The following is a 24,647-nucleotide window of genomic DNA, read 5'->3' on the forward strand; positions in this document are numbered from 1 at the left end:
AAAGTGTTCTAAAATGTTAGTTTTACAGCATTTTTTTCCTGTTTGCAACGACAGAGACACATTAGTTTTTGTTTTTTGTCCTTCGTGCAGTTTTATAGTTTACTGAACAGTGAGTTTGGGTTACTTAGTTTCATGGGTCAAAGAAGCAGCTCTGTTCAAAGGGAGGGAAATGGATTGTTTACAGTTTTTCTCAGTCGCATTAGTAAATTTCTCAGATCAAAACTGACATTTGCAAAACTACTTCACACCTCCACATCGTCACTTGTGCACAACATAAAAGCAACTCATCATTCTTCTCAACAAATTCAGAATGCTTTGGCACCTTTATGTATGATTGTCTGCTGCTTCCTAAATTATCACTGCTCAGGTTGTGTTGATCAAAATGTATTATGATGGCCTGCTGAACAGTCTTACCGCCAAAAACTACATGTAAAATGGTTGAGCCAGTTGTCATTATCTTTCAAGCATATTTTTTACACATTTCTATTAGACCTTTTTGTAAATGTGTCCTGAATTGATGAATTGCACTTAGCTGAATCTTCATATTCACTAATAAAGCTAAATGTGTGAAGGCGTTAGATCCTAAAGTTCTCCAAAATAGTTCTCTCAAATGTACTATTGTGCTACTATACAGTAAATAACAAATGTATATAATGTAAATTTGTGGGAATATGAGCTGAGTTTTCCTATCTCAGAATAAGTAGAGGAATTTATGGGAAAACTCCCATAGAAACCAAATCATCCCTTTAAAAATTAAATCAAAGTCAGTATCTCAGCCAGTAGCTCGACACTTCAATGACTTGCTGCATGTAGTCCAAGGCAATATTCTTTGCTGAGCTGCCGTGTCTCACCTGTGATGCTGACTCCTTGCTGTGTTGTGGCATTATGCAGTGGTGGTTGTTGAAGTTGCATGCACACACATTGTACACACACACTCCCCTTCATCTCTGTCACTTTCTCTCTCTAGCTTTCCTCTGTCCTTCTTGTCTTCCTCCCATCCTTTCTCCCTCCCACATCTTTCTCTCTCACACACAGTGACAGATTTCCTCCTTTCATCTGTGTGTGTGTGTGTTTGTGTGTGTGTGTCTGTCTGTCTCCGTGGATGGTTCTAGCCAGTAATGGGATTGAGCAGATTATGCTCCAGCCATTGTTGTAATGTCCATGTTTTACAAATCTCTCCCTCCTCAGACACTCTAATGCCAGCTGCCTCACAGAGGATATAAAATGATGCAGCTGTTACAGTGGATTCTCCATCTCTCTCTCTCTTCTGCACTCCTCTTTCTTCTATCTGCCATTCTTTACTTTTTTTGCAGGCTTGAAAGTCTGAACAGTCTAATCGAGTTAAAATCTGCTTCACAGATCACTGTGCAAGCTGAGAAAAGGCTGATAGCTTTCTAGCTTCCAAATAGGAAAAGGGACAGGCACTCGTGCATTTTTCAGAGGTCATTTTTTTGCAGTTGATATACTACAGGACTACGGCCACACTCTTGTATTTGTACTCTCAAGTGAGAAGCAGTTTGAGTTTGAACCTGAAATGCAGCCTAGTGGAGGTTAATGAGGGTCTATTCACACTGCAGCACTAATACTGCTGCCAAGTTAATAATTACTGGATATTTCATTTTTGGTAGAGCATATTCATCTGGTGGTGCTAGAAACCCTGTAGGAGTTGAGGAGCAGTCAAACTAAAGTCTCTGATCAGGAGAACTGCTGACAGCTCTGGCATTCAGACATTATCACTTATTTCTGCATCCACAGCGGCAAAATAATGAGAATAATAATCATAATAATAATAATAAATTGTCAGACACTGTAGTTTAAGATGAAAAATTTGACAAATTTTACATTTGTTTTGGATTGTTAGCTGGCTTGATAAATGCCATGTGACAATGGTGACACCAGGAAAAATGTCTGTTAGCGGATTAAATTTCCAGTGTCTTCTTACTGTTTATTATAAACTGTTTATTTTCATTATTTATTGTGCAGTGTGTTTGATGGGAAAAAAAACACTTCAGAGTTGGGATAAAAAATTTTAGAAATTGATTGATTCTCATTGATTCTGACAAATGTATCCCCTCTTTCATTCCCACACAGATGAAAAACGCATACCAACTAACATTTCAATTCACGAATGATTTTTTTTTTCTTTTTAGTTCTTTAATGCTACAAAACAACACAAAAATCATGGACAACACACAAGGAAACATTGTTCGGCTCTGATACTGCAATCATAGGGAAGCTCATAAACCTGCATTTATACTAAAAAAATAGCGTGTGGTCCCAGGGAAAAGATGGATAAGGCACTTGAGTAAAAATATCAGTAGTGTATGGGCAACAGCAAGACAACAAAAAGTAAATTGATTGTATATTGACTCTAGGTGCAGTACAAATGTCATTGCTAGTTTCAGACAGATGCAGTTGTCATTTTCACGGCCATTGCCCACCTCGCAGCCATGTGTGCCCCTATGGTGGTGTCGGTCTATTCAAAGGACACATTATTCAGATAGTAGGATGGGCCCACATTGGATTACAATGTGCATACACTTGTGGTTTTGGATGGGTGAAAAAATACATCACTAATGAGGAAAATCGGAATTACGCTCTAAAAAATGTGAACGGAGCAGAGAGCAGAGCAGAGCTGCAGTCTGGCTCCCCATTAAAAGAGGTTTCCACTGTCAAGTTCATAACTACAGTTTTTAGTTTTGCTGCTTAAATTTCCCACGTTATTTGCTGCAGTGACATTAATACTCTTTCTGCATTACTCTCAGCAGGAAACCACTTGCTTCTCTAATTTGCCAAATCCACCGTGAAAATTGCAGTGTTCCAGGTGGAGGCGCAGCTGTCATTTAAAGGAAAAGGGAGATGCCACTTTGATTGGTTGAATTCACGTTAATCCCAAAATACACCTCTGACTAACAAGGGACTAAATACAACACCTTTGCATCGTGAGTCACTTTGCAACCCGACTATGCACCGTTTAACCAGCAAAAGTGGGGTTGGCCACGCCTTAAATACACTTACATCGTGCACTTTAGACAATGTGCCATAGACTGTTTAAGGGCCCTTGATCTTCATTATGGGGGCTGTTTTTTAACACTTTAGAGGTTGTAATAAGTGCTCTAAAAATCAAGATTATGTCCCTTTATTTTAGCTAGTATGAGTCATCATTCATCATGCCATTTTAAAAGTTTGCCCAAAAAGGTATCCTATGCAGTAATCGTCAGTTATTATAAATAAACACAACATTCAAACATGGCTCCCTCCTCCCAAACACTGCAGGCTACTATTGTAGGTATGTTTGTTGCAGTGTCTTCATCCTCTCCTCTCCAGCAGTGCTTGCCAGCCATAGAGAAAGTGAAAGCCAACCCCAGATTTACTCTCACTATGTCCACAATTTTTGTAGCTTCCTCTTAGATGTGTACTGTACCTGACTGCTACCTCTTTAATAAGTCACAGCCTCACATGAGTTCTGTTTGTGGCTGGGGGTTACAAACCCATGAATGTCCCGAACACAGCAAAATGAGAGGAAAATAAGAAAAGTAAGGCAGAGGGCACAGTCTCTGCAGATAAATACACCACCACACACTTCTAGTGGTAGCAATCCAAAACAAGACATCACGGCAATACAGATTTTTAAAAGACATTGAAACAAAATACATCAAAACAAGTATCATCTAGTAACAGAACAGATACTGTAATAAAAAATGTAAAAGAAGAAGTCCTATGAATGTCCCAACAAAGTGCCCTTTTATACACATAAACTCACCAAATCACTCTGAAGCTGAAAGTGCCAAATGCATCACCTTGTGCTTGCTTTGTTCAATAAAGTAATAGCAGCGAATACAAAAGCATTCGTATACCATTTAGTCCTGCACCTGAAGGCCACAGGCCGATGGGCAAAACAAAGACATTAAATTTCACTATTTAGGGGATGGGAACAGTCCTGAAGCAAAGCCAAAATAGCTGTTCATACATTGTACCATTGTTTTTCACTTTATACTCTCTGCTCTGGTCGCTGCAGCCTCACTGTCACCAGCACACACCAGCAGACACACACTCTCTCTCTTTTTCTCTCAGCTGCAAACTCACTGCGCACACAATGTGGCACCAAAATGAGGCATCGAAATCTGTGTCACAATTCGGTCTGGTAGGTACAGCCGGTATAGGAACAGGTGCCCTATTGGCACAGGGTTTCAGTACTCAACCCTACTAATAAATCACGAGAGGTATTACTTTTGTATGAGTCCACATTGGTTTTAGGAAAATTTTTGTTTACTGTGATTGACACTATGCATTACATTTGGGAAACATTTGGGGAATAGTCACATATTTGCCGAAAAGTTAAATAAGAAGATGGATACAACTCACATACCTATAGTAGATGGGAAACTACTTCCAATAGCCTGTTAGCTTAGTGCAAATATCACAACTATTTCAGCATGTAAATTCATTGCTATTGGTGCCTCTCTCTCTCTCTCTCTCTCTCTCTCTCTCTGTGTGTGTGTGTGTGTGTGTGTGTGTGTGTGTGTGTGTGTGTCCATCTGAGTGCTGGGTATGAATATGCATTGCAATATAATACATAAATAATGAACTCTCCTTAGCTATTCTTCTCATTATCTAAGCTTGGAACAGTTATAGTACTCTGCTCCCAGTATGATTAATGATGTATTGCCTCGATTAAAAATCTCTCTAACACTCTACATGTACTTGTGTCTTGCTAACACTCTGCATGTATTTTCAGGACATAACATATTTGTATCCCTTTCTCTCTAGTTATTCATCTCTGCTCATATTTTCTCACCACATCTTTCCCTAAGTCCCCTTTATTCAGATCAAGACATTACACCTGTCTGTTTCAAGACATTTCGAAAATCACAGATGCTCAACCACACACACACAGACACACGCACACCTTATCGTACATCTCCAGTCTTCCAGATAGTAACCTCTGATGGATGAATGGCGGTGGATAAAGCACCACACATCTGCGCTGTATCACAGTCTCAGCTGGATGTGTAGCGCTTGTGCACAAAGACATTAACACAGCTTGTCGTTGCTGGGATAAATTACTACCTGTGCCTACACAAAACCCATTTCCTCTCCCTCATGGAGACACACACATGCGCAAATACAGAAAAAAATCATGTTTTTAAGAAATAAAATAGTATCACATTGTGATCCTTGCTGACTCGAGTCATTAACTTTGTGTTTATACAAGTTCTGAGTTGTACATTAACAGTATGTTGCACCCTGGTAACTCAGCCCATGTCTCAGTTTTCTCAAGCATAAAAAAATATGCAGTTATGTTTGTAATTCTGGCAGGTTTGGATTCAGAAAATGAATTCTTTCCCTCCATTTCTTTTGCTCAAAATAAGAAGAAACAGGATTAAATATACAGGGAAAGCTGAGTTTCTCCCCTGTTTTGTAAATGCACTGTTACCACACAGTAAACAGGATTTAATGCTTAGGTAGCCCTCAGAAATCCTCAGGATGAAGTACATTATGCATGGACAAATGGGAATATGCTGTATATGCCAGCATTGCATGCAGTGAAATGAGACTTCCGAATGTATACGGTTATATCATATGCAATAGTTTTTCCATATCAGGGGTTTCCAAAGTCTAAAACCGACTACATTTCCACACGTAATTTCCACTATTTTTCCAAATGTGACACTATAATGAATTTAAAGGTCATGTAAACAGCAAATTCTGTCTAGATATTCCAAATAGGCCTTTTTCTGATGAAGATGTGCAATATGTCAGTATTATTCAAGTTTTCAGAGCATTCTATGACATATATACAGCTCATTCAGAATATTCATCTCAATTAGTTTTTTTTTTCTGCAGTTTGCAATTCACAGCATCTTGTCTTTTTACAGTCAGCTCTGTGTGTTGTCATGGATACATTGTACAAACAAAACAACTCACCAGCAATTTGCAAGGCTCAGGTAGAGATGCATGCCCAAAAGTAATCAACTTCTTTAACAAATCTAAAAGTCATGCATACCAAAGGGTTTTTGAATGTGCAGAAATATCGCAAAAGGAATAAAAGGGGGAAGCTGTGTTCATGATCAAACAAGTCCTCCACTGGTGGAAAACATTTTTAAAAATCCTATTTTGATGCATTACAACCAAAATCGTACAAATGTCTCCAGTCATTCCACTTTTTTATAATCTGATATGATAAATATGTAAGGGCATGTTAATGGAAGTATACACAGCTGCATGTGAATGGGAATATTAGTAAAGTGCTAATTTCCATTAGCCCTGTAAACGGCTTATTAGGACCATTGTGTTTTTCAGAATAAGGGCAAGAACCTAAATATTTTGTGCATGTAAATGTATCACTGCAGGGGAGCCCCTTTGGAAAAGTCGTACATGCACAGCATTATAATCATCAAATGGCCATCTCAGTAATCAAATAACCATCCTGATGGCAAATTGACAACATGGGCATCTGTTGCATCCATCCCATAAGATGTGAATGAAGCATTAGGGGGTTTTGGAGGATGTAAACGGGAGGATTTAACTGCTATGGAGTCAGTGAGTTAGCTGTAGCCTTTTTTTCCACCCTATAGTTGTTTATATTATAGCACTTTGGCAGAATGAATAGTACCCCTAATTAGCTGTTAGCAGTTCCTGTTCGTAATGTACCCATGGCTGTACAGACAACTATCACTGGATTACTTTGATATTGAAGAAAATCTGTGACAAACGCAATGCTTGTAAGGTAAATTGTGGCCTTATAAGGATATTCTTTTTTCTGTGATTTTTCTGCATATTGATAGAAATTTATTTGAGGAATCTTATCCTTGGAAAGTGTTAGCGCGACTGAATCTACAAATATATGAACTACAACTGCAACGAAAATTCAATTCAGCAAAAGAGAGATTGACTATTTTTAAAAATGGATGAATTGTTTCAGTAGTTTTTTGAGCAGTTTCCATCGTTTTAAATGTGGGAACTTTCTGCTTTCATTTGACATTTATGAGAGTCACTGAAAAGTCTTTTGAAAGCCGTTTTAAATTGTTGGTCAGACAGAAGAATCAACGTGAAGAGTTTCATAAAGATAAAAGAAATTCTTAAAATTGATAAACCAACACTACTTTGATTGATATTCCCTTGATTGCAAAATAAAACATGAAACTTTAAAAAATCTGAGGTATTGTATCAAAACAACCTAGATGATGAATATTCCATTGATCGCACACAAAAAAAAATTATAAAAAAGATAAAAAATATAAATAATTGTTTTTGCAAATGAGTCCTTTGTTTCAAGACTTCACTTTGGTCTCTGAAATATTGATGAGCACTTTTCAGATTTTTAAAAAAATATTTAATAGGCAAAAATGATTAATAAATTGTGGAAAATAATCGCTAGACTAATGAATAGCACCTAGTACAATATCCATGTGTTTATATGACTCTCAGAACGATTGCCATTTTTCACCACCTTGTGGCAATGGTGTTACTGGTTTTAATTGGCTCTGTGGGCTGTGTGTCACAGCTGCTGCTGCAACTGCTGCCATGTTGGTAAGTGGGCCAAATCAGCAAGCCCAACTACAATGACTAACTTCCTGTTGTTTTTAGAACACCTGCGTGCACCTGTCCTTTTCACCTCAGACTGTGTCTTTGTCTTACTTCTACCCCTTTGTCTCCCTCCATTCTTCTCTTATAAAACACCTTTCTCCACACCTCAGAAACTCTGGATAAGGGATGAAATCTATTGAGCTCGGACATCAATTTAACCATCTTTTCCCCTTTTAAATTGACTGTCATAATGAGATTTCATTCTTGTGTCATTTTTGTCGATTTAAAATATGCATGAGTCAGTATTCTAAATAAAATAAGCACTGCCGAAAAGATTATTTTCTATTATACTATATTCCCATCTACGCTTGTATTGTATTCCTGTATATAAATGTGCAATAGAAAAATTAGAAAACTGGAGAACTCCTCTTTTGCCAGAATTATCGATGCAACAGTCCACTTGACCCTTTGTAGACTGTACTCTTAAAAACACTCAGAAACTAAGTTATATTCCATGAGCAGCTCTCCTGTGCAGTCTTTTTGCAGCTCATGGCGTATAACAGTTATTATGCAACTCTATACGAACATTGAGTTGTAACACAAATCCCGCTCTGTCTGGAGAAAATCCTGCTTGATCTCACCTTTGCACTTCCATTGTCTGTTTCCCCTAAATTCTCAAGATCAGTCAGTGATTAAAGTCCTGTATAGTCCAGCCATGTTTTTGTGTGTGTGTGTGTGTGTGTGTGTGTTCTTATGGCCCAAAGAGCCATAAGGAAGTGTCAGAATCATCATGTTAATTAATTACACACAGCAATGAATTCAGTTAAATGTCCCTGCATTCTGTCATTTGCATAACATATGGTGAGCATTACATGGTGGGGAGTGTAACAAGTGAAACCACCTTTTTCGCTATAAATCAATGCAAGATTCCCTTGATAAAAAGAGCTTACACACACACAAACACACACAGTATGTGAATGTCTCCATAGATTTCTCTCTAGTTCCTCATCCTGTTCGTTAGCTCATGTTATCCATTATCTCTGCCCTCAGTCAGTCAATCAGCACCTCTCTCTCTCTCACTCACTGGACCAACAGTCTCCAAGTCAACACTATCAGGTCCTGAATCCGTCACTGTCGTCCTTTCTGACCATCACAATATATTCTGTTCCCATCAGTCATAATTCTGTTATTCTTACGGATATATGTGGGTGTGTAATGGTGCATCGCTGTCCACATGTCCCGAGCAATTTCTATTTGCTGTTGTGTGTGTCTGTGGTAATGCTTTCTGAAGGCGCGACCAGAGTTCAACTGCAAACTTAACACAGCTGATGAAGCATAGACAAGCGTCATCAAGATGAGTGTACTGTAAGTCAGGGTGAACATAGGACCAACATAAACACACACCTACACACATCCATCCAATGCTACAGTGGCTTGCAAGTGTTATTTCTCCCTAAGGCCCCATGTATGAGCGCAAACACAGCAGTGAGCGTATCAGAATCAGCCCAAATCAGATTAACGTACTGCAAGAAAGAGCTGATCAAATCAACATGTGCTATGGTAAAAGAAAGTTGTCTTGTTTATATCCACAGGATCCAGATAATTGCACCATTTCACTACCATAAATGCACAACAGAGTTTTCACAATGGCTCTCTCTGGGGATAATGCGGTTGCCCCATGTTTCCATGGAAAGATTTGCTTTCACCACTTTTCTCTTGGAGCTCCATGATTTTCTTAATATATGCATGTATCGCAAAGGCAAAGCAGCAGGGCAGTTTGGGTATTTAAAAAACGTTAAAAGGGGGACATTGTGAATTTCCTGCATTCATTGCATAGTTTGTGGTTTGCATTTATACCCTACTTCATAAATAAAGAGGGATTCTTTAATTTGAGAAAAGAGGAGAAAATGCAATATTTTGCATATTTTTTACCCCCCTCACTCATTGTAAAAAGTATTCAAGATATTTCCAATTTCAATCTCACCACAGACAGCAGATTTGGTATTTAAACACCAACAATAACTCCTTTTTTGCCACATGCTCCAGGTCCAATTGCATACCAACTGTGGCTCTGTGCTATGTGATTGGTCTTTCCAAGCAGTGTACTGCAAAAAGACCACCTCAAACAAAACTTTTTTTTTTTTTTGGTTGTTGTTCACCTCACTCTCACTTTACTGTCTTCTGGTCCCATTGTGAGCAGGGTAGGCGGCACCACAGTTCACTCCCCAGAAATGGATAACAAAGCCAATCTATCTATAAAGTTCAATAAACTTGAACTCAGAAAACTGTTTTCCCCCTGCTCGGCTGCTTCAGGCAGTGTCACCGCCACTGGAGGTTTTGTTGGACTGTGATGAAAGCTGTGATGAAAGGATGATGGGTGGGGGTTTGTTGCTGCACGTGAATGTGTTTTCATGACCATGCTGTGTGTCCAAGTTGGTGTATTTGCATTGCTCTCACTGTCTCCATGTGTGTGTGGTCTCTCCAGGACAGAGGATGGATGTCCTTGTCACCACTGATAGGCAGAGCCGTGTCGACTTGTCAGGTAGGCAACAGTGGCAACATCCACAGTGTGTGTGTGTGTGTGTGTGTGTGTGTGTGTGTGTGTTTGTGTGCGTGTCTGTGTGTGTGTGTCATCACACCACGTCTCTGCAATGTCATGGCACAGGGATCAACAGGGTAGCCGCCTGTGTCATCAAAATGTATGAGGGCATGTCTGTCCCCCTGTCTCCCACTCCCTTTGCCCTCTTCCTCCATCCTTCTCTGAGCCGAGACACGATCAGTCTCTCTCTCCCTGTCTGTCTGTCCTCTGTCTCAACTGAAATGAGACTGAAATGTGTCACTGAAATGTGTTGAGATTCAGCCTCACTGTCCTTCTCTAAGCTCGTGTCAATGACAAAGAGCAACTGGAGTGAGAATCTTTTCTTTTTCTCTGTTCTTTCCCTCTTTCTCTTTCTGCTACGTCTCACTTTCTGACAAGAGAGAAATGCAACAATGAGCACACTCAGGACCTGTATCAAGGGAGGGTGTCGCAGAAGACAGAAAGACAGAATCAGCTTGGCACAGGCAGACAGGAAGATAATGAGAATAGATGGTAGCAGACAACTAACTGTCAGCATCCACCTATAGAAACACATACACACACACACACACATGCAAGACAGCAAAAATAATACATCCTCATCAAGTGACAATGGCTGGCAAGTATTTGTACAGCACCCATTTCTATCGTCCATCTTGTTTTCTGAACCCTCGGTAAGTCTCTACTGCTTCTCCTGCAATGAAAATACAATTTGGCAGCCATACAGTGCTGTATATTGCATAGGAATTATTTATGAGTGGCAGAAACATTGCATTGAAGAAAACGCCTTACTGAAATGCCCACTTGTTGTTGCTGCTGAATTGTATCCACTGAGTGTGTTTGTCATTATTAGCAGATTGAGACTCAGTAGTGCTGCGAGTAGAACGAGTGCCAGCAAGCTGACTGCCAAGACTGTTACACTCACACAGAAAACTCAGCCAGAACCAAGGGAGTTTGACCGTATGCAAACTATAGAAAAAGTTCAGCAGATTGTGTTCGTGGCTCCACTGATGCTGCTAAAATATCACCTTATATTGAATCGTCACCAGAATATTATACTTTTGTAACTAACTAATGACTTTTTTTCAGTTTTATCCGTCAATTGCAGCTTCAATCAGCTGTTTCATTGTAATGAAAAAATGTCAATATATAGTGGGAAGCAGAGCTGGAACCAGGTCATTGTGTTGCAATTTACAAGTCCCACTTCTTTTGCTTAAAAGATGCAGACCAAATGTAATGCAATTTTAACATCAGTAATAATATGCTCAACTCATAAAAATTACGAATGTTTTTTAAAATTTGTTATTTTTTCTAAAAACTTTGTTGGAAGTAGATGCATAATGTAGTTAATTTTTGACCACCATGTAGTTTTTGGACATGACAAATTTATCATTTGTATAATTTTTTAACTGCCCCTCAATAATGAAATGTTAGTTTATCATGGTTCTCTGCCATCTTCATATTGCGTGTATTATCTACATTCCAGAGATACTGTATTTTCAAAGTAAATTGATTAATCCTGTTCTTCAATAAAATTTCAAAAAGTAAAACATGTCCATGATAAATTCCAAGAGCCCAAGGTGACATACTCAAAAGTCTTGGTTTGTACGAATAACACCAACATTATTCAATTCACAGTGCTATAAAACAAATAAAATCATCCCATTTCTCCTACTAAAAGAGCCCAAAAGTTTGGCAGTTTATCTGAATGGTGTTAAAAGTTTACACCCACCTCAGCAGCTTTATGAGAGTGTTGGTATAATTGTAAAGAAAACATCTGTTAGATAAATCAAAGTTTTGGAGATATTAACATTCTGACCTGATAACGGCCCTAGGTAAAAAATCAGGGAACCACTAAAGTTGAGAAACATACAAAGGTTCGTATGATAATCGGAGGAATTGGCACCCCACGAATGATGTTACATACAGTACTTAAAGTAAAGTTACATAAATTAGATTTAGACAGGTAACCAACCCCTTCAGCCTGCCTCCTAATGATGCCTATTTTCAGCTTTACTCCCATCACATTGGTCACATGATCTGAGCCTGACTGGCTAATCATTATGTGGGAAATGAATATGTGGTGCATTACTTTTTATAGCCTGACCGATTACTACTGAAATATTCCAATCTGGACCACAAGTGTCAAACTGCTGATAGCACAAAAGGAAAAGTAAGTTCGCCTCAGTCATGAGGACTCATCATCTGGGAACCATGAATATCTGCAGCCAACCCATCGGGTAAATGCAAAAGTATTTCCCTAGATCCTGAGCTGATAGTGGCACTGGAGGTAAAGTCAGTGGAGCAAAACTTAAGTGGTGTCATCCTCTGGAAAATATGAATGCCTGAATCAAATTTCATGGTAATCCATCTGACAGTTGTTGAGATATTTCTCTTTGTACCAAAGTAGTTGCTGACTGAAAGAACAACATTGCTGTCCAGGAGACACAATTATTTTCTGATGATTGACTAGTTAATAAACTTATTGTTTCAGCTTGAACGTACTCAGATTACAATTATGTGCAACAAAAGCTTACACTAAAAATCAGTTCAGCTCATCTCTAAATTTCTTTTTTTATTTTCATTTTTTTATTTGTTCCGCACATGTTCATGCCTAACAATAAGATTTGGATTCGAAACAACTGATACACATAAAGTAACTAGTAAACATAAATTATTCTGTATTGTTATTGATGCTAAAGGTCTTGATTAACCTCTTGGTTTTTATCCCTACAACAATCTGAAAAAGCAGCATATCATTTTGAATGATACGTCAACACTGAATGATAAATTTGTGTGAATGAGCACAAGCAGTGGGATCCTTTGAACAAAATGAGTGATGAATCTGTCACTGAGGAAATATTGGGACACTGCACACCATGCTAGTTTTATGTTCCCCAGATAAAGAATTTAGTGTTCATAATAAAATTTTGGGAGCACGGATTCTCATAATCCACGCAGTCAAATTCTCCTCTGTGGGGTTGTCATAAGTTTCAAGTTGCAGAGCAGCTCTACACCTGCAGTACACCCTCGTATAAGTGCTGTATCTGTGAAGAGAAAAATTCAGCTTTTTTCCCCTCTTTCAAGTCTTCCAAGGTCAGTACACTTGGCACGATAACTGCTGAGGTCCTTGACAGCAACAGAGAGTGAGTATACAGCTATCAACAGTTTGGCCTTGTGTAGGCTTTGGCCTCATAAATCATCGTGAGCTGAGTTTAACTAAAAATCTGGGATGGGGAAGTGCCCATCTGGATTACACCACCTCTATTACCGTACTCGACTCCACTTCCCTTTTAACACCCACTGATGATTTCTCTCTAAGCACTCCTCCTATATGGTATTTAAACAATTAGCCAGCCCACACAGTGCTTTACAGTGATTTAGGAACAGTTAAGAGACATAAAGCAGGCCGAAGATGCTAACTGCTTTTCTAATCATTAAAATGTTCATTCTCTAGCATGCAATATAGTTTTTGATGAGTGTTTGAATAGCTGAGCAGCACAATAAAATTAAAAGTATTTTAATAAACAAACTATGTATTTATGATACCACTTTTATTCCCATTCAGCCAATGAGGGATGACGTTTGAAGCTATCAAGATAATCATACTTTATGGCAAACATTTACATCAGATTGTGGTGAATAAATACATGAATAAATTAATCATTGGGGGCGCCCATTGTTTTATAAGAACAATTTAACCCCAAATCAAAAATACACATTTTTCTTTTTACCTGTAGCTCTTTCAACAATCTAGATTGTTTGGGTGTGAGTTGCTGAGTGTTGGAGATATCGGCCACTGAGATGTCTGCCTTCTCTCACATATAATGGAACTAGATGGCACAAAACTCAACAGCAATGTCTTTTTCCAGAAATCATGACCCGGTTACTCACGATAATCCACAGATCTTGATGTGAGCAGTTTCACAAAGGAACTATTTTCTCTCTACCAAACTACAGGCAGCAACTGAATCACTATGCAGAAGGAATTCTACTGCTTGATCACCTAGCCGTCATTGCGTCATTCTCTGGACGTTGAATACAATTTCAGATTTTCATTACACGGTTATCCAAAAAAGAAAATTCATGCTAAGGATATTATCGCGACATCTACAGAAAACTAGAAAACAACTGCTTTCAGTCAATTTTTATCTTTAACTTTGTTTACTGTGTGTTTTGTCTCTTTTTTGGTGAATAAATTACATTCAAAATACGAGTAAAGACAAATGAAGATGGAGACAAGGTGAGAATGGAAGGAGATAATTTAAGATGTGCTGGATTATTAACAGGACATGTGTATGATTAACATATCAATATTTCATTTCTTAAATGTCATGTTATCATCAACACCACTATATTGCAACACCTATAGGTCCAGTTTAGTTGAACTCTGCTTGACAACCTAACCCTGTTTTTTGGCACAGAGGTGATTCTGACAATAACACGCCAGAAAAACAAGACAGGGACATTTGTCTAACGGCATGGGAAAAGAGCTATTTTTAGCGAGTTTTCCTAATTTTGAAAGACTTGCATATACACGCTGTTTTTGTTGAAAAGGGGATCAGAGAAGAGCATCAAAAGACCATAAGCTCCGAATTCACATCTGAAGATGGGTCACATAACCCACAAACCTACTAAACACTCAAGGTCTCGCCATATCTGCTCCTCATACCGACTGAATAACCAATGATGATCTGTGGGCGCACTATAGAGCAAAATGTCAAACACAATAAATGAGATGTTGCCCCAGTGCATGCTGGAAGGCTTTCCCCTACATCTACCCTCGTGGGGGCAGTTCCATCTATATTGTCAACGTGAAATCTTTTGCTCTTTCACATGTAAATTATTCTTTTCAATCAATTGCTAAAGAATGGCCTCTGTTTTTCTCCTAATCTCACAAGCGCATGTCCCGATTGTTCATTGTAAGCAAAGAAATGAATCCTCCTGAGTCGCATCTTCTTGTGTAGTTCTTAAACTGTTGTGCAGCAGACATTGAGCCATTGAGCACGCTCCGTCTGCAGAGATGATGTACTCTCCGGGGTCATTTAACAAAAGCCAAAGATAAGTATGCCCTCAAATAAAGTGAGGAATATTTTTTGATTGTACATCCTTGAAAGCAGCAGACAGGGACGATTTGAAAGAAAGGTACTTGTTGAGGAGAGAGAATGCAAAACTTCTTTGCATGTTGTTAAGGGGTGATGGATGGTGAAAGCAGCCTTGGCTTTGCGTAAAAGAGGCATTTCTATTCGAATGAAAACTAACTATTCAGTCATTTTTTTTCCATCACGCAGCTCTGTCTGTGCTGACCTCAGATTCATTCTGAGCCCCTCGCTTTCTTTCTCTGTGTGGCAGCATATATATGTGCTGTATCACTTTTCTCATAGCGATTGTATTCATTGTGCCTGTACAGATATAAATGCTGCTAAGGGTGAGCATGTGCGTGTGTGTGTGTGTGTGTGTGTGTGTGTGTGTGTGTGTGTGTGTGTGTGTGTGTGTGTGTGCATATGTAGTCATGCATAAAATGCAGTGAGACAGAGTAATTTATTCTGTCTAACTGGATCACAACAATGCAGGCTTAGATGTGACAGTGCGTGTGTGTGTGAGTGTGTGTGTGTGTGTGTGTGTGTGTGTGTGTGTGTGTGTGTGTGAGTGAGACAGCAGGTGTAATAACATCATACCAAAGTGGTGCGGAAGAACTCAATCTCTCGAACTCTTATGCTCTCTCCAGTCTCTTCCATGCCGTTCCTCCTGCCCTGTCTCCCTCCCACTCACCTTTTCTCCAACTTTTTCAAATAATTTTAACTTGTTTGCGTCCATTGTTCCACGTGAGAAAAATGCAAAAAAGCTATTGTATGTAGCCCCATGGAGCTCTTTCAGAGGGTGTTACACTGAGAGGCAGGGAAATTTGGAGTATTTATTTGTTTACTCACATTTTTTTTAGCTTACTTCACTTCCATCTGTTTTTAGCTGCTACTTTAATTCCCTAACCTGCCTTCTTTTCATAGTCTACATTTTGTTGTTTCTATATTCTTTGCTTTTTATTAATACCCATCCCTCAATTTCTCTCCTTTTTTCATTTTCTTACTTGGAAACTTTAAAAGCGGGAGTGTCTATTAGAGCTCAACCAATACGGGATTTTTGCAGCCAATAGCAAAATATTAAGAATTGAAATATCTTATAAAATATATCAGTTGATTTTTGTGTACTAAAATTGTGGGATGTGTAAAATTGTACATTGATTTTTAAATGAGGTGGGGTCGATACGGATTGAGAAATAGAGATTTGACAATACAGGGTGGGTTTGAAAATAAGGTTAAGAGAGGACAGAGTTTTCTGCTTTGTACTGAAAACTAAAGATTCACCCTATTTGGTGAGGTGTATGTTGAAGAGATGGCTGTTTTACTTTTGGTCGTATTCTTTGGTAAATTTTGTTTAATTAAGACCACCCAGGCATGATGGATTAATCCCACAAAAATGTGAAATATTCATCTTCAAATAGTTCGCATCAAAACTAGGCCACTAATACAGGCAGAAATCCAAATTTGTGACGGTCGTAACAGGTCCACCCATAGAATTAAATTGAATAGAAAAAGAAATTAAATGGTTTGCCGTGGTCACTCGACAAGTACAGAAGAAAATTGTGATTGTTCATTATTGTGGTGACACATAGGCCAGTGAAGTGTGTCACGCTCAGGTGAATGCCATTTTGGTCTATTTTTACATCTATTTTGCTTATTAAACAAAAAAACACAACTGAATACCAATCAAAGTTTCTCCCTTTCACCGAACTAAAACCACTACAAGGGCCACATGAAAACGACGACCATTCTGGCCGTCCTGCTACACTGATTTGAATGGAAATGTTCATACAGCTCTTATTCTATTTCTATGGGTCCTTCCATTGTCGTAATGTTGTGACGTTAGTTATTTGATGCCTTCATTTACAATGAGAAAGCTCAGAAAAATCAACCTTGTTCTGAGGAAAATTATGTGACTTTTTTGTCGTGTAATATTCGTTGCCTGTGTGAAACAACCAGGACAAAAACAACAGTATTGAAATGCAAATTAATCACATGAACAAAAATCCCATGGGTGTGTGTGATCCATAGAGAGAGTGGAAAAACTAGCAAAACTGTTTATAACATACTCAAATGTGTCTTTGGCATATCTGCACTGCAATTTCTTGCAACTTAATAGCCTGCAAACACAAGGCTACTGATCTGTGAGAAGCTTAAATAGGCTTTTGTCTACTGCTGCATCTATTTACTTTTGTTTCTCCAGTCCTTCTTTTTCTAACTTTTGAATTTAATCAGGTTTATCAAAAACAATACTGCAAAAGCAGCACATAAAATGTATATTTTTAAAAACTAGCAAACAAGCTTTCAAACCTACTCAGCCCCTCTCTATATATCTGTCTGTGTGTGTGTGTGTGTGTGTGTGTGTGTGTGTGTGTGTGTGTGTGTGTGTGTGTTGTATAATGGTTTATCTCCCTCCTCACACTGACAGACGGACATGGCTCCAGACCCCAAAATAGAGCTGCTCTCATCCCACTCCTATTCACAGATTGGCGTCAGGAGCCAAGAGGATCTCACACACACTTACATTTGCACACGCACGCACGCGCTAAGACATGTGAAAGCATACATTTATACACACATTCATATACGGTATAAAAGATCTTGCCCACAGAAATTGTACCGTTTTAAGAAACACAACACATCAGAAAGGATGCTTCTACTGTGCGACGACAAAACAGAATGAAATACAAATAGCAGTGTTTGTTCAGCCCTGCCAGTATGTCTCTCGCCTTAATTTCAGCGGTTTCTCCTTAATTTATCTCTCTCCTCATGTCTCTATTGACTCTCCTACTCTTTTATCATCCTCTGACACTGTCACCCTCCCTTTTGTCTCTTTTCTTTTCCCCCGATCCCCCTCCCTCCATCTCTGCCTCGATCTGTACCTGCATCTCTCCATCTCACTCCCAGGGGAGTCCTGCTAATATTATGCCACAGATTGTGCACGCATTATCTCACATACGCCTTTAATCGCGCAAACATCTTCAAACTCTGATCCATGTCCAGAAAGTTTCTTGGCTGAGAACAGTTGGCGTGGAGTGGGAAAACATGTTACGTCACATCAGGCTCGAGGGAAATGGAGATGACTGGCTGAAATTAACTTGGACTTCAGTTTCACATACAGAACTCAGATGTCATTAGATCAACAAAAACATATGGGCAGAAGTTTGCATTTATGTGCGTGGGGTGTTTTGTGCACTTTTGAAAGAAAGGGAGAAGAATAAAAGCCATTATAGAGTACGTAAATATATATAGGCTACCAAATCACTGAACAAAATGCATCCACACTGGCTTTCATCATATGTTTTTGTCTGTTTGAAAATGTGTGGGATTTTTTTTCTTGCCCGGAGTGACATTCGATATTTTTTGGATATTTGTGTATTCCGTCAGCATGTGACCTTTCTGAATTGACCTTTAGCGATACACAGAACGTCCCATGAGCATCTCAGAGCGGGCTAAAAATTATGCCATGCATCACAGTAGCCTCCCACACCATCGAAATTAGCCTCTTTCATCATCGCTAGTGCACAAGGTCAGAGTATCGGTAAGCACGGCCATTATGGGTCATAAGGAGCCCCAGATGCACTCTGACAGCCCAATTACCCCATGAGATGTGTGGGACTACGTTTGCCCGGTGGCTCTTACATCTTTAAAGACTAGGCGCACCTCTTTTGTCTTTATCAGTGGTGGGATCATTTGGAGGAATATAGGGGTCATTTGGATGAATAAAGAATATTACAGTTGTTGCTGTTAAATGAGGGGCACATTAGTGAAAAACTGTGGTAGTAAAGTCAAAAGACCTCCAAGACCACAATTTTTTTTTGTATTACTGATTTTAATTGACTATATCTCCTTTGACCACAACAATGTGTAGACACAATGAACATGTGTATGCCTTTTCCCACATATAATCTGGTCTTTATAAAGGAAGCACGGTGCATTTACAGCTACGGTTAACTGTGAAAATTCTAATGCTATGTTTCACCAGCAAAAAAACAAGAGCAATGCCTTGTGTTTGTGATAGAGGGGAGCTACAGCTGCGGTAGCAACTTGTCGTCACTGAAAGCAGCCCCGCCCTTGATCAATGTATAACTTAATAACAAATCAACACAAGAGTTGTATGAAAACTAATCCCACTTACAGTTGTCATGATTAAATTAGCTAAAGATACCAAAACTTATTATTGTGCCAAATTGTAAGCATATTTATTTCTGCTGTAAAGATGGACATTTTAACATGGGTGTCTATGGGGACTGACTTCATTTTTCAGCCCTGGAGGTTGCCGCTTGAGGTCAGTGCTTTCTCTCGTTTATCTGGCACTCTCCAGCTATTTCAGTTTTAGCTGCCAAACAATTATGATACTTAAAGCATACTATGGTTGCCAGGCCTGGATATTGTAGATATAATTAAAATAACTGACATTTCACATAATACAGGGTTTACACTGTCAACATTTTAGGTTACGTTTGGCCAGTGGCCATTTCACTTATATCTGCTTTCTCTACAGAGTCTCTGATTCTCACATTCTTGCTTCGAGGTTTAAAAAAGTACGGCCGCAACAATGTGAATGTCATGGCTACAACTTTGTGAAGAATGTGCTGTTTTGACATAGCAGAGTGAAAAGCAGGCATTGCAATACTGAACTAGAGAGGTAGAGGGAAAAATATAACCAATAAAAGGCATTTTCATAATGCTCAGACAAAAATCAGATTTTGCATTAAGAATAGATTACATGACTACTTGTTTAAAAAAAAGGGACTTCACAGTACCTTTACATTATCAACCAGCAGGCGGACAGAAAAAAACTACTTAACATTGTGGATTTAGTGTATAGCAGCTAAAGAGGAAAAAAAAATCAGAAATTAGTGGAAAACAAAATTAGCTATAAATAGAGTAAAATTGCATAATTCACAGCGTACATGAGAAGTCAATTAAATGTGGAAATGGAAGGCTGCTGACTGACCATGAAACACCATTATTCACTGATGAACGCATGATGTTACAATGTCAAGTTGTAAAATATGAATGGAAACACATTTCTGACTCTGTTTCTCTCTATCTGACTTAAAGGTCCCATTTTATCCTAATTTTCAAGGCACATAATTGCATTTTGGGTTTCTTCTAGAATATGTTTACATGCTTTTATGTTCAAAAAACGCTTTTTTTTCCGCACATTGTCTTCCTGAATACACCTGTATTCACACGCTATCTGAAATGTTCCATTTTAGCACCCGTCTCATCAAGCATCCCCTCCCTAAAATGCCCAGTTTGCTCTGACTGATCAGTGTTTACGGGTCTTTTACATCAGTGCTCTCTGATTCTTTGCACCACCATTGCAGCTTCGGTATGTGTGTAATGGCATTCTAGCAGTTTCTACCTTTAAATATTACAGCTGTGACGTCACAACTTCAAGGAGGTCCTGGCAGCTAATTTAAAGGCACAGTTTCTGTATACAGACTGTGAGCTATTCTCTGTGGATTGAGCATTTAGATAATTTCACACTATTTTTATGCCAGCTATACCTTGGGTCCTTCAATGTGCAGTCAGTAGCCATCTGCTGATCAAATCAAAAGACTGATTGTCACCTATACACTGTGTGTGGGTGCATCTCAGAGAGAAAGTGAAAGAGAAATACATACGTGAAATGTTACATCTTATTGTTCAACGTAGTAAGTAAATTCCACAGCTCTGCAGAGTTTTGGGGAAATTAGTGAACTTATATAGCTACAGTAGAAAAGAGAAAAATTAACTGTACTGCATCAGCTTTATAGTACACACACTTTGTAGCTCTATGCACAGTGCACCACTTTCATTTGCAATTATAACACAAAACTGGTGTTCAGGGAAAGTGCTAGTTGTGGCATTGGTGTGAAGCAATTAGCGAGAGTTGTCCCCATTGCTCACTACAGTATGTTGCTCCTTTGCTAAAAGTTAAAATGTTTGATTTCACACACACAAAACGCTTTTATTACTACAGATTCTATTATGGTGTACTGCGGTTCTGCTGTGGTTTGTTCAAGAGGTGTTGTCTTATTACAACAGAAGCCATTGCTTGCCTGCTGTGGGTGCAATCAATGCGAAACGCTGTATTATCTCTTTTTCATTACTTTCACATAGGCTAAAATTGGCAAAACAATCCGTGGCTATGTCACAGTTGACAGCATGTCATAAAAATTGGATAAAAAAAGTCATAGTATAACATGTCAAAAAAAATTGTATGGCATAAATAGTCGTAATATAGTATCTTATGAAAATGTGTCAGTATCTTAAAAAAATCTCATTAAACTGTCATAGAACATCATAGTTATGTCAAGTATAATATGCCAGAAAGTCATACTGTGTGCACTTTCAAACAACTTCAGCATTTTGCTGAAGGTTACTTTTCCAATAGGTTAAGACAGCATTCAACAGGTTAAGCTGATATGTTGAAGCAAACATTTCAGAGCACCCTCTGCTGGACAACAAGGCAAACTACTTCAAATGTTCTGCTTGTAAAAAAAACAATCTGTTCCACTTACAGACTACAAAACAGGTCATTGCCGTTCGAAAATTAACAACCTTTTAACAAAGTTGAATTTGAACAAAAACCCTTAATCCCTAATAGAGGTTACTTCTTACAAAGCACTAGTCAGTCAACATCGCACTCTCACAGACAATTACCAGTTCAATCTTTGAGTTTCTGCCCACTAACAAAACAACCACAAACAATGACAGCAATAAATCAGGAAGCATCCGCTTATTAAATGTTCAAAAAAAACTCACCGGTTTTCCTTGATGTGAGAGGAGCAGGTAACAAAAGTTCACATCTTCAAAAGTTCACCAGGCTTGTAAATCCACAACAATCGTGTCTCACGAACAACACCAAATGGGTTAAATCCACAATGAACCAATCTTCAAGACGTAACCTGTAGGGAAAATCCACAAAACAAAGAACAATCTTCAGAACTTCAGGGTCAGGGTAAATCCAGGATGAACAGAACCTCTAAAATCTGCACACAGTTCTCAGAATTAAAGTAAAATAAACTTAAATTGGTATTTAAGTCGTTAAATTGCAACCCAGCCAACATCTTCTAGCTTGCTGATTTGGTACAGGCGAGTAGTGTTTAATTATTAGGTTCATTATTTGCTGGGTTTCTTCAAGGCCGACACTTTTTTGGTGAGATTGTACACAACCAGAAACTCACCTACTGAGGCAACGTCTCCACACAGGTATACAGATAATCTGCCAGCTCAGCCCCAATTTGTATGGCTCATTGTTACCTTTGCTTTTGTAGCTGCCAGTATTTAGTGTAAGCACAACTAATAACTGATTATTTATCGTAACCCTTCCCAGCCACACAAAACAGCTATTGTTTGGTGTTGTGTACTGTAATAAACACAGTAGTCATGCACCTGGATTTTCACAGAGACTCTCCACTGTGTAAGGATTTTCCTGACTCTGCCGGGAAGATTAATGCAGGGGAGCATAGAATATAAAAACATGATTTACTGTACTATGATTTGACAAAGTGGCGGTATGTAAAATAGAGATTTTCCACTCCTTTGTCGTGAATATACACATGTCAAGACCGTGCTTGAGCGTGCTTCACATATACAAACTGCTCTGTCAGTCAAAACATTGAGAAATGCTCTACAGCTTTCAATCACAAATAATCTCCATCTGGTAAACGCTGGCTTTGTCTTCTGCTTGGCAGCAACATAAAATCACTATAATTTAAAATGAGAATACTGTTTGTATTTAAACATGTATGGTTATGGTCATAATTGTGGTACATTAAGAATACAACCATTTACACACCACCTTTTTGCACTGCATACTGTGCACTGAACCTTTGTCGCATCTTGGCTTTACTTAACAAAAGGGGTTAAATCTATTATTAACAGTGTGAGGCCAGATTTGTGCATAATTTACATTCTGCCTCGGAGCAAGCATTTAGCTCTGTTGATTGCACTGCAGTCAAGCCAGAATTGAGTTAATTTTCATTTGTTGGGATCATGTGAATTCTGAGGACTTCCACTGTGTCACCGCTTTGCTTTCTGCTAACAGTTGTAGGGCAGAAATGACAAGTGGCATCATAAAAGTAAACGCAGATTTGGAGGACGGCGTTGAATCTTAGTGATACTTGGCTTGCTGGAAGGCTATCAGACACGAGCTGACTCACTCATTCAACCAGGGACTGACTGAGCAAACAGGTTTTTCATTTTGCTCCTCTCTTTGTCTTCCGGGAAAAACAAATTCAAAGTGAGTTACAGATGCCATGCTCATCCATCACCATCCCTTAGATTCCCATTGTTCCCTTTTCTCTCTACAAGCCAACACATGTAAAAACAACACACGTCTACAACATAGGTAGCTCATGTACATGGCACACACAGGCAGCAGTTTCTTTCCTAATGCAAGGACACATACAACGTGTGCAAAACATATGGAAACAAATAAAAGACAAGTATTTTAATTTTAACAGCCACTGAATATGTTGAAATTTAAACACAATTTCATTTCTTCTGGTATTATGATTTTTTTTCTTGTATATACAACTGTATTCTTGTAATATTATGACTTTTTCTAAGAATATTACGACTTTATTCTCGTAATATTATGACTTTTTTTTTCAGAATTACGACCGTATTCTCAAAAATCTACAATGTATATTTTTTCTAATATGGCCTTAATACTACTTCATACAGAGCAATACAGATACTTGGTTTTCAAAGCAAATTACTTTAGTTCTTTAAATTCAGCGGTGTTTAGATTTCAATATTACATATTCATTAGCAGTTAAAATTCAAACGCTTAAGTCTCTTTTTTGCTTCCATACAAAGTCGCATCTTTGCTAAATACCTGCCCACGTGTGCTCACAAAACACCGCAACACTACGCACAATCCTAAACCCACATCTCAGCCGCACACAATCGTGCGCACAGCAGCCGTCTGTTCATCTTGCCTTCTGTGTATAGCGAAGGACACATGTATTCCCCTGAGGGTTTGGATCTCACATCGTTGTGCTCACTGAGCTCCAGCACTTCATGAAAGACTCCAGTTTTGCTCCGCATGTCACAATCCATGTTCCAGTGCAACGTGCCTTTCCTTGTAATTAAAGGAAGCTGTTCCTTGTAGTGTATGAGTGTACGTGAGGGTGTGTGGAGTCATGTCTCAGTTCTCTATGTGTGTACAGTATGTGTATTTCTGTGTTGTTTCACTGTTTCGCTTGTTTCATGTATGAATGTGAGCCCTGACTCCTTGCTGTGTACATGTTGTGTGAATATGTTAGTAGTGATATATGTGAACAAAAATATGCATCATGTATACGATTCCATACAAAGGAATTGTGGATGTTAGGTTATTCTCATTTCATTCATTTATGTTACACTCATGACCTGACAATGCATAATCCTGGTTGCACAGCGTAGGACATTTACTTGACAAATATGTCAAAGATCATTACTCTAAGACTGCAGGAATG

At 38.7% G+C, this 24,647-nt stretch overlaps 1 long non-coding RNA gene across 1 annotated transcript in view; it reads right to left on the reverse strand.

Moving 5' to 3' along the window:
- The window catches only part of LOC148185886 (uncharacterized), a 64,542-nt gene that overhangs the window by 19,653 nt on the left and 20,242 nt on the right, over positions 1-24,647 (reverse strand). The window contains exon 3 of the long non-coding RNA XR_015775513.1: positions 21,946-22,088. This is a non-coding gene — a long non-coding RNA (uncharacterized LOC148185886). The remainder of the gene's footprint in view (positions 1-21,945; positions 22,089-24,647) is intronic.

The sequence above is a fragment of the Plectropomus leopardus genome, chromosome 22, assembly GCF_026936395.1.
Source record: "Plectropomus leopardus strain MGB_pleo_1.0 chromosome 22, ASM2693639v1, whole genome shotgun sequence".
Taxonomy (NCBI): Eukaryota; Metazoa; Chordata; class Actinopteri; order Perciformes; family Serranidae; genus Plectropomus; species Plectropomus leopardus.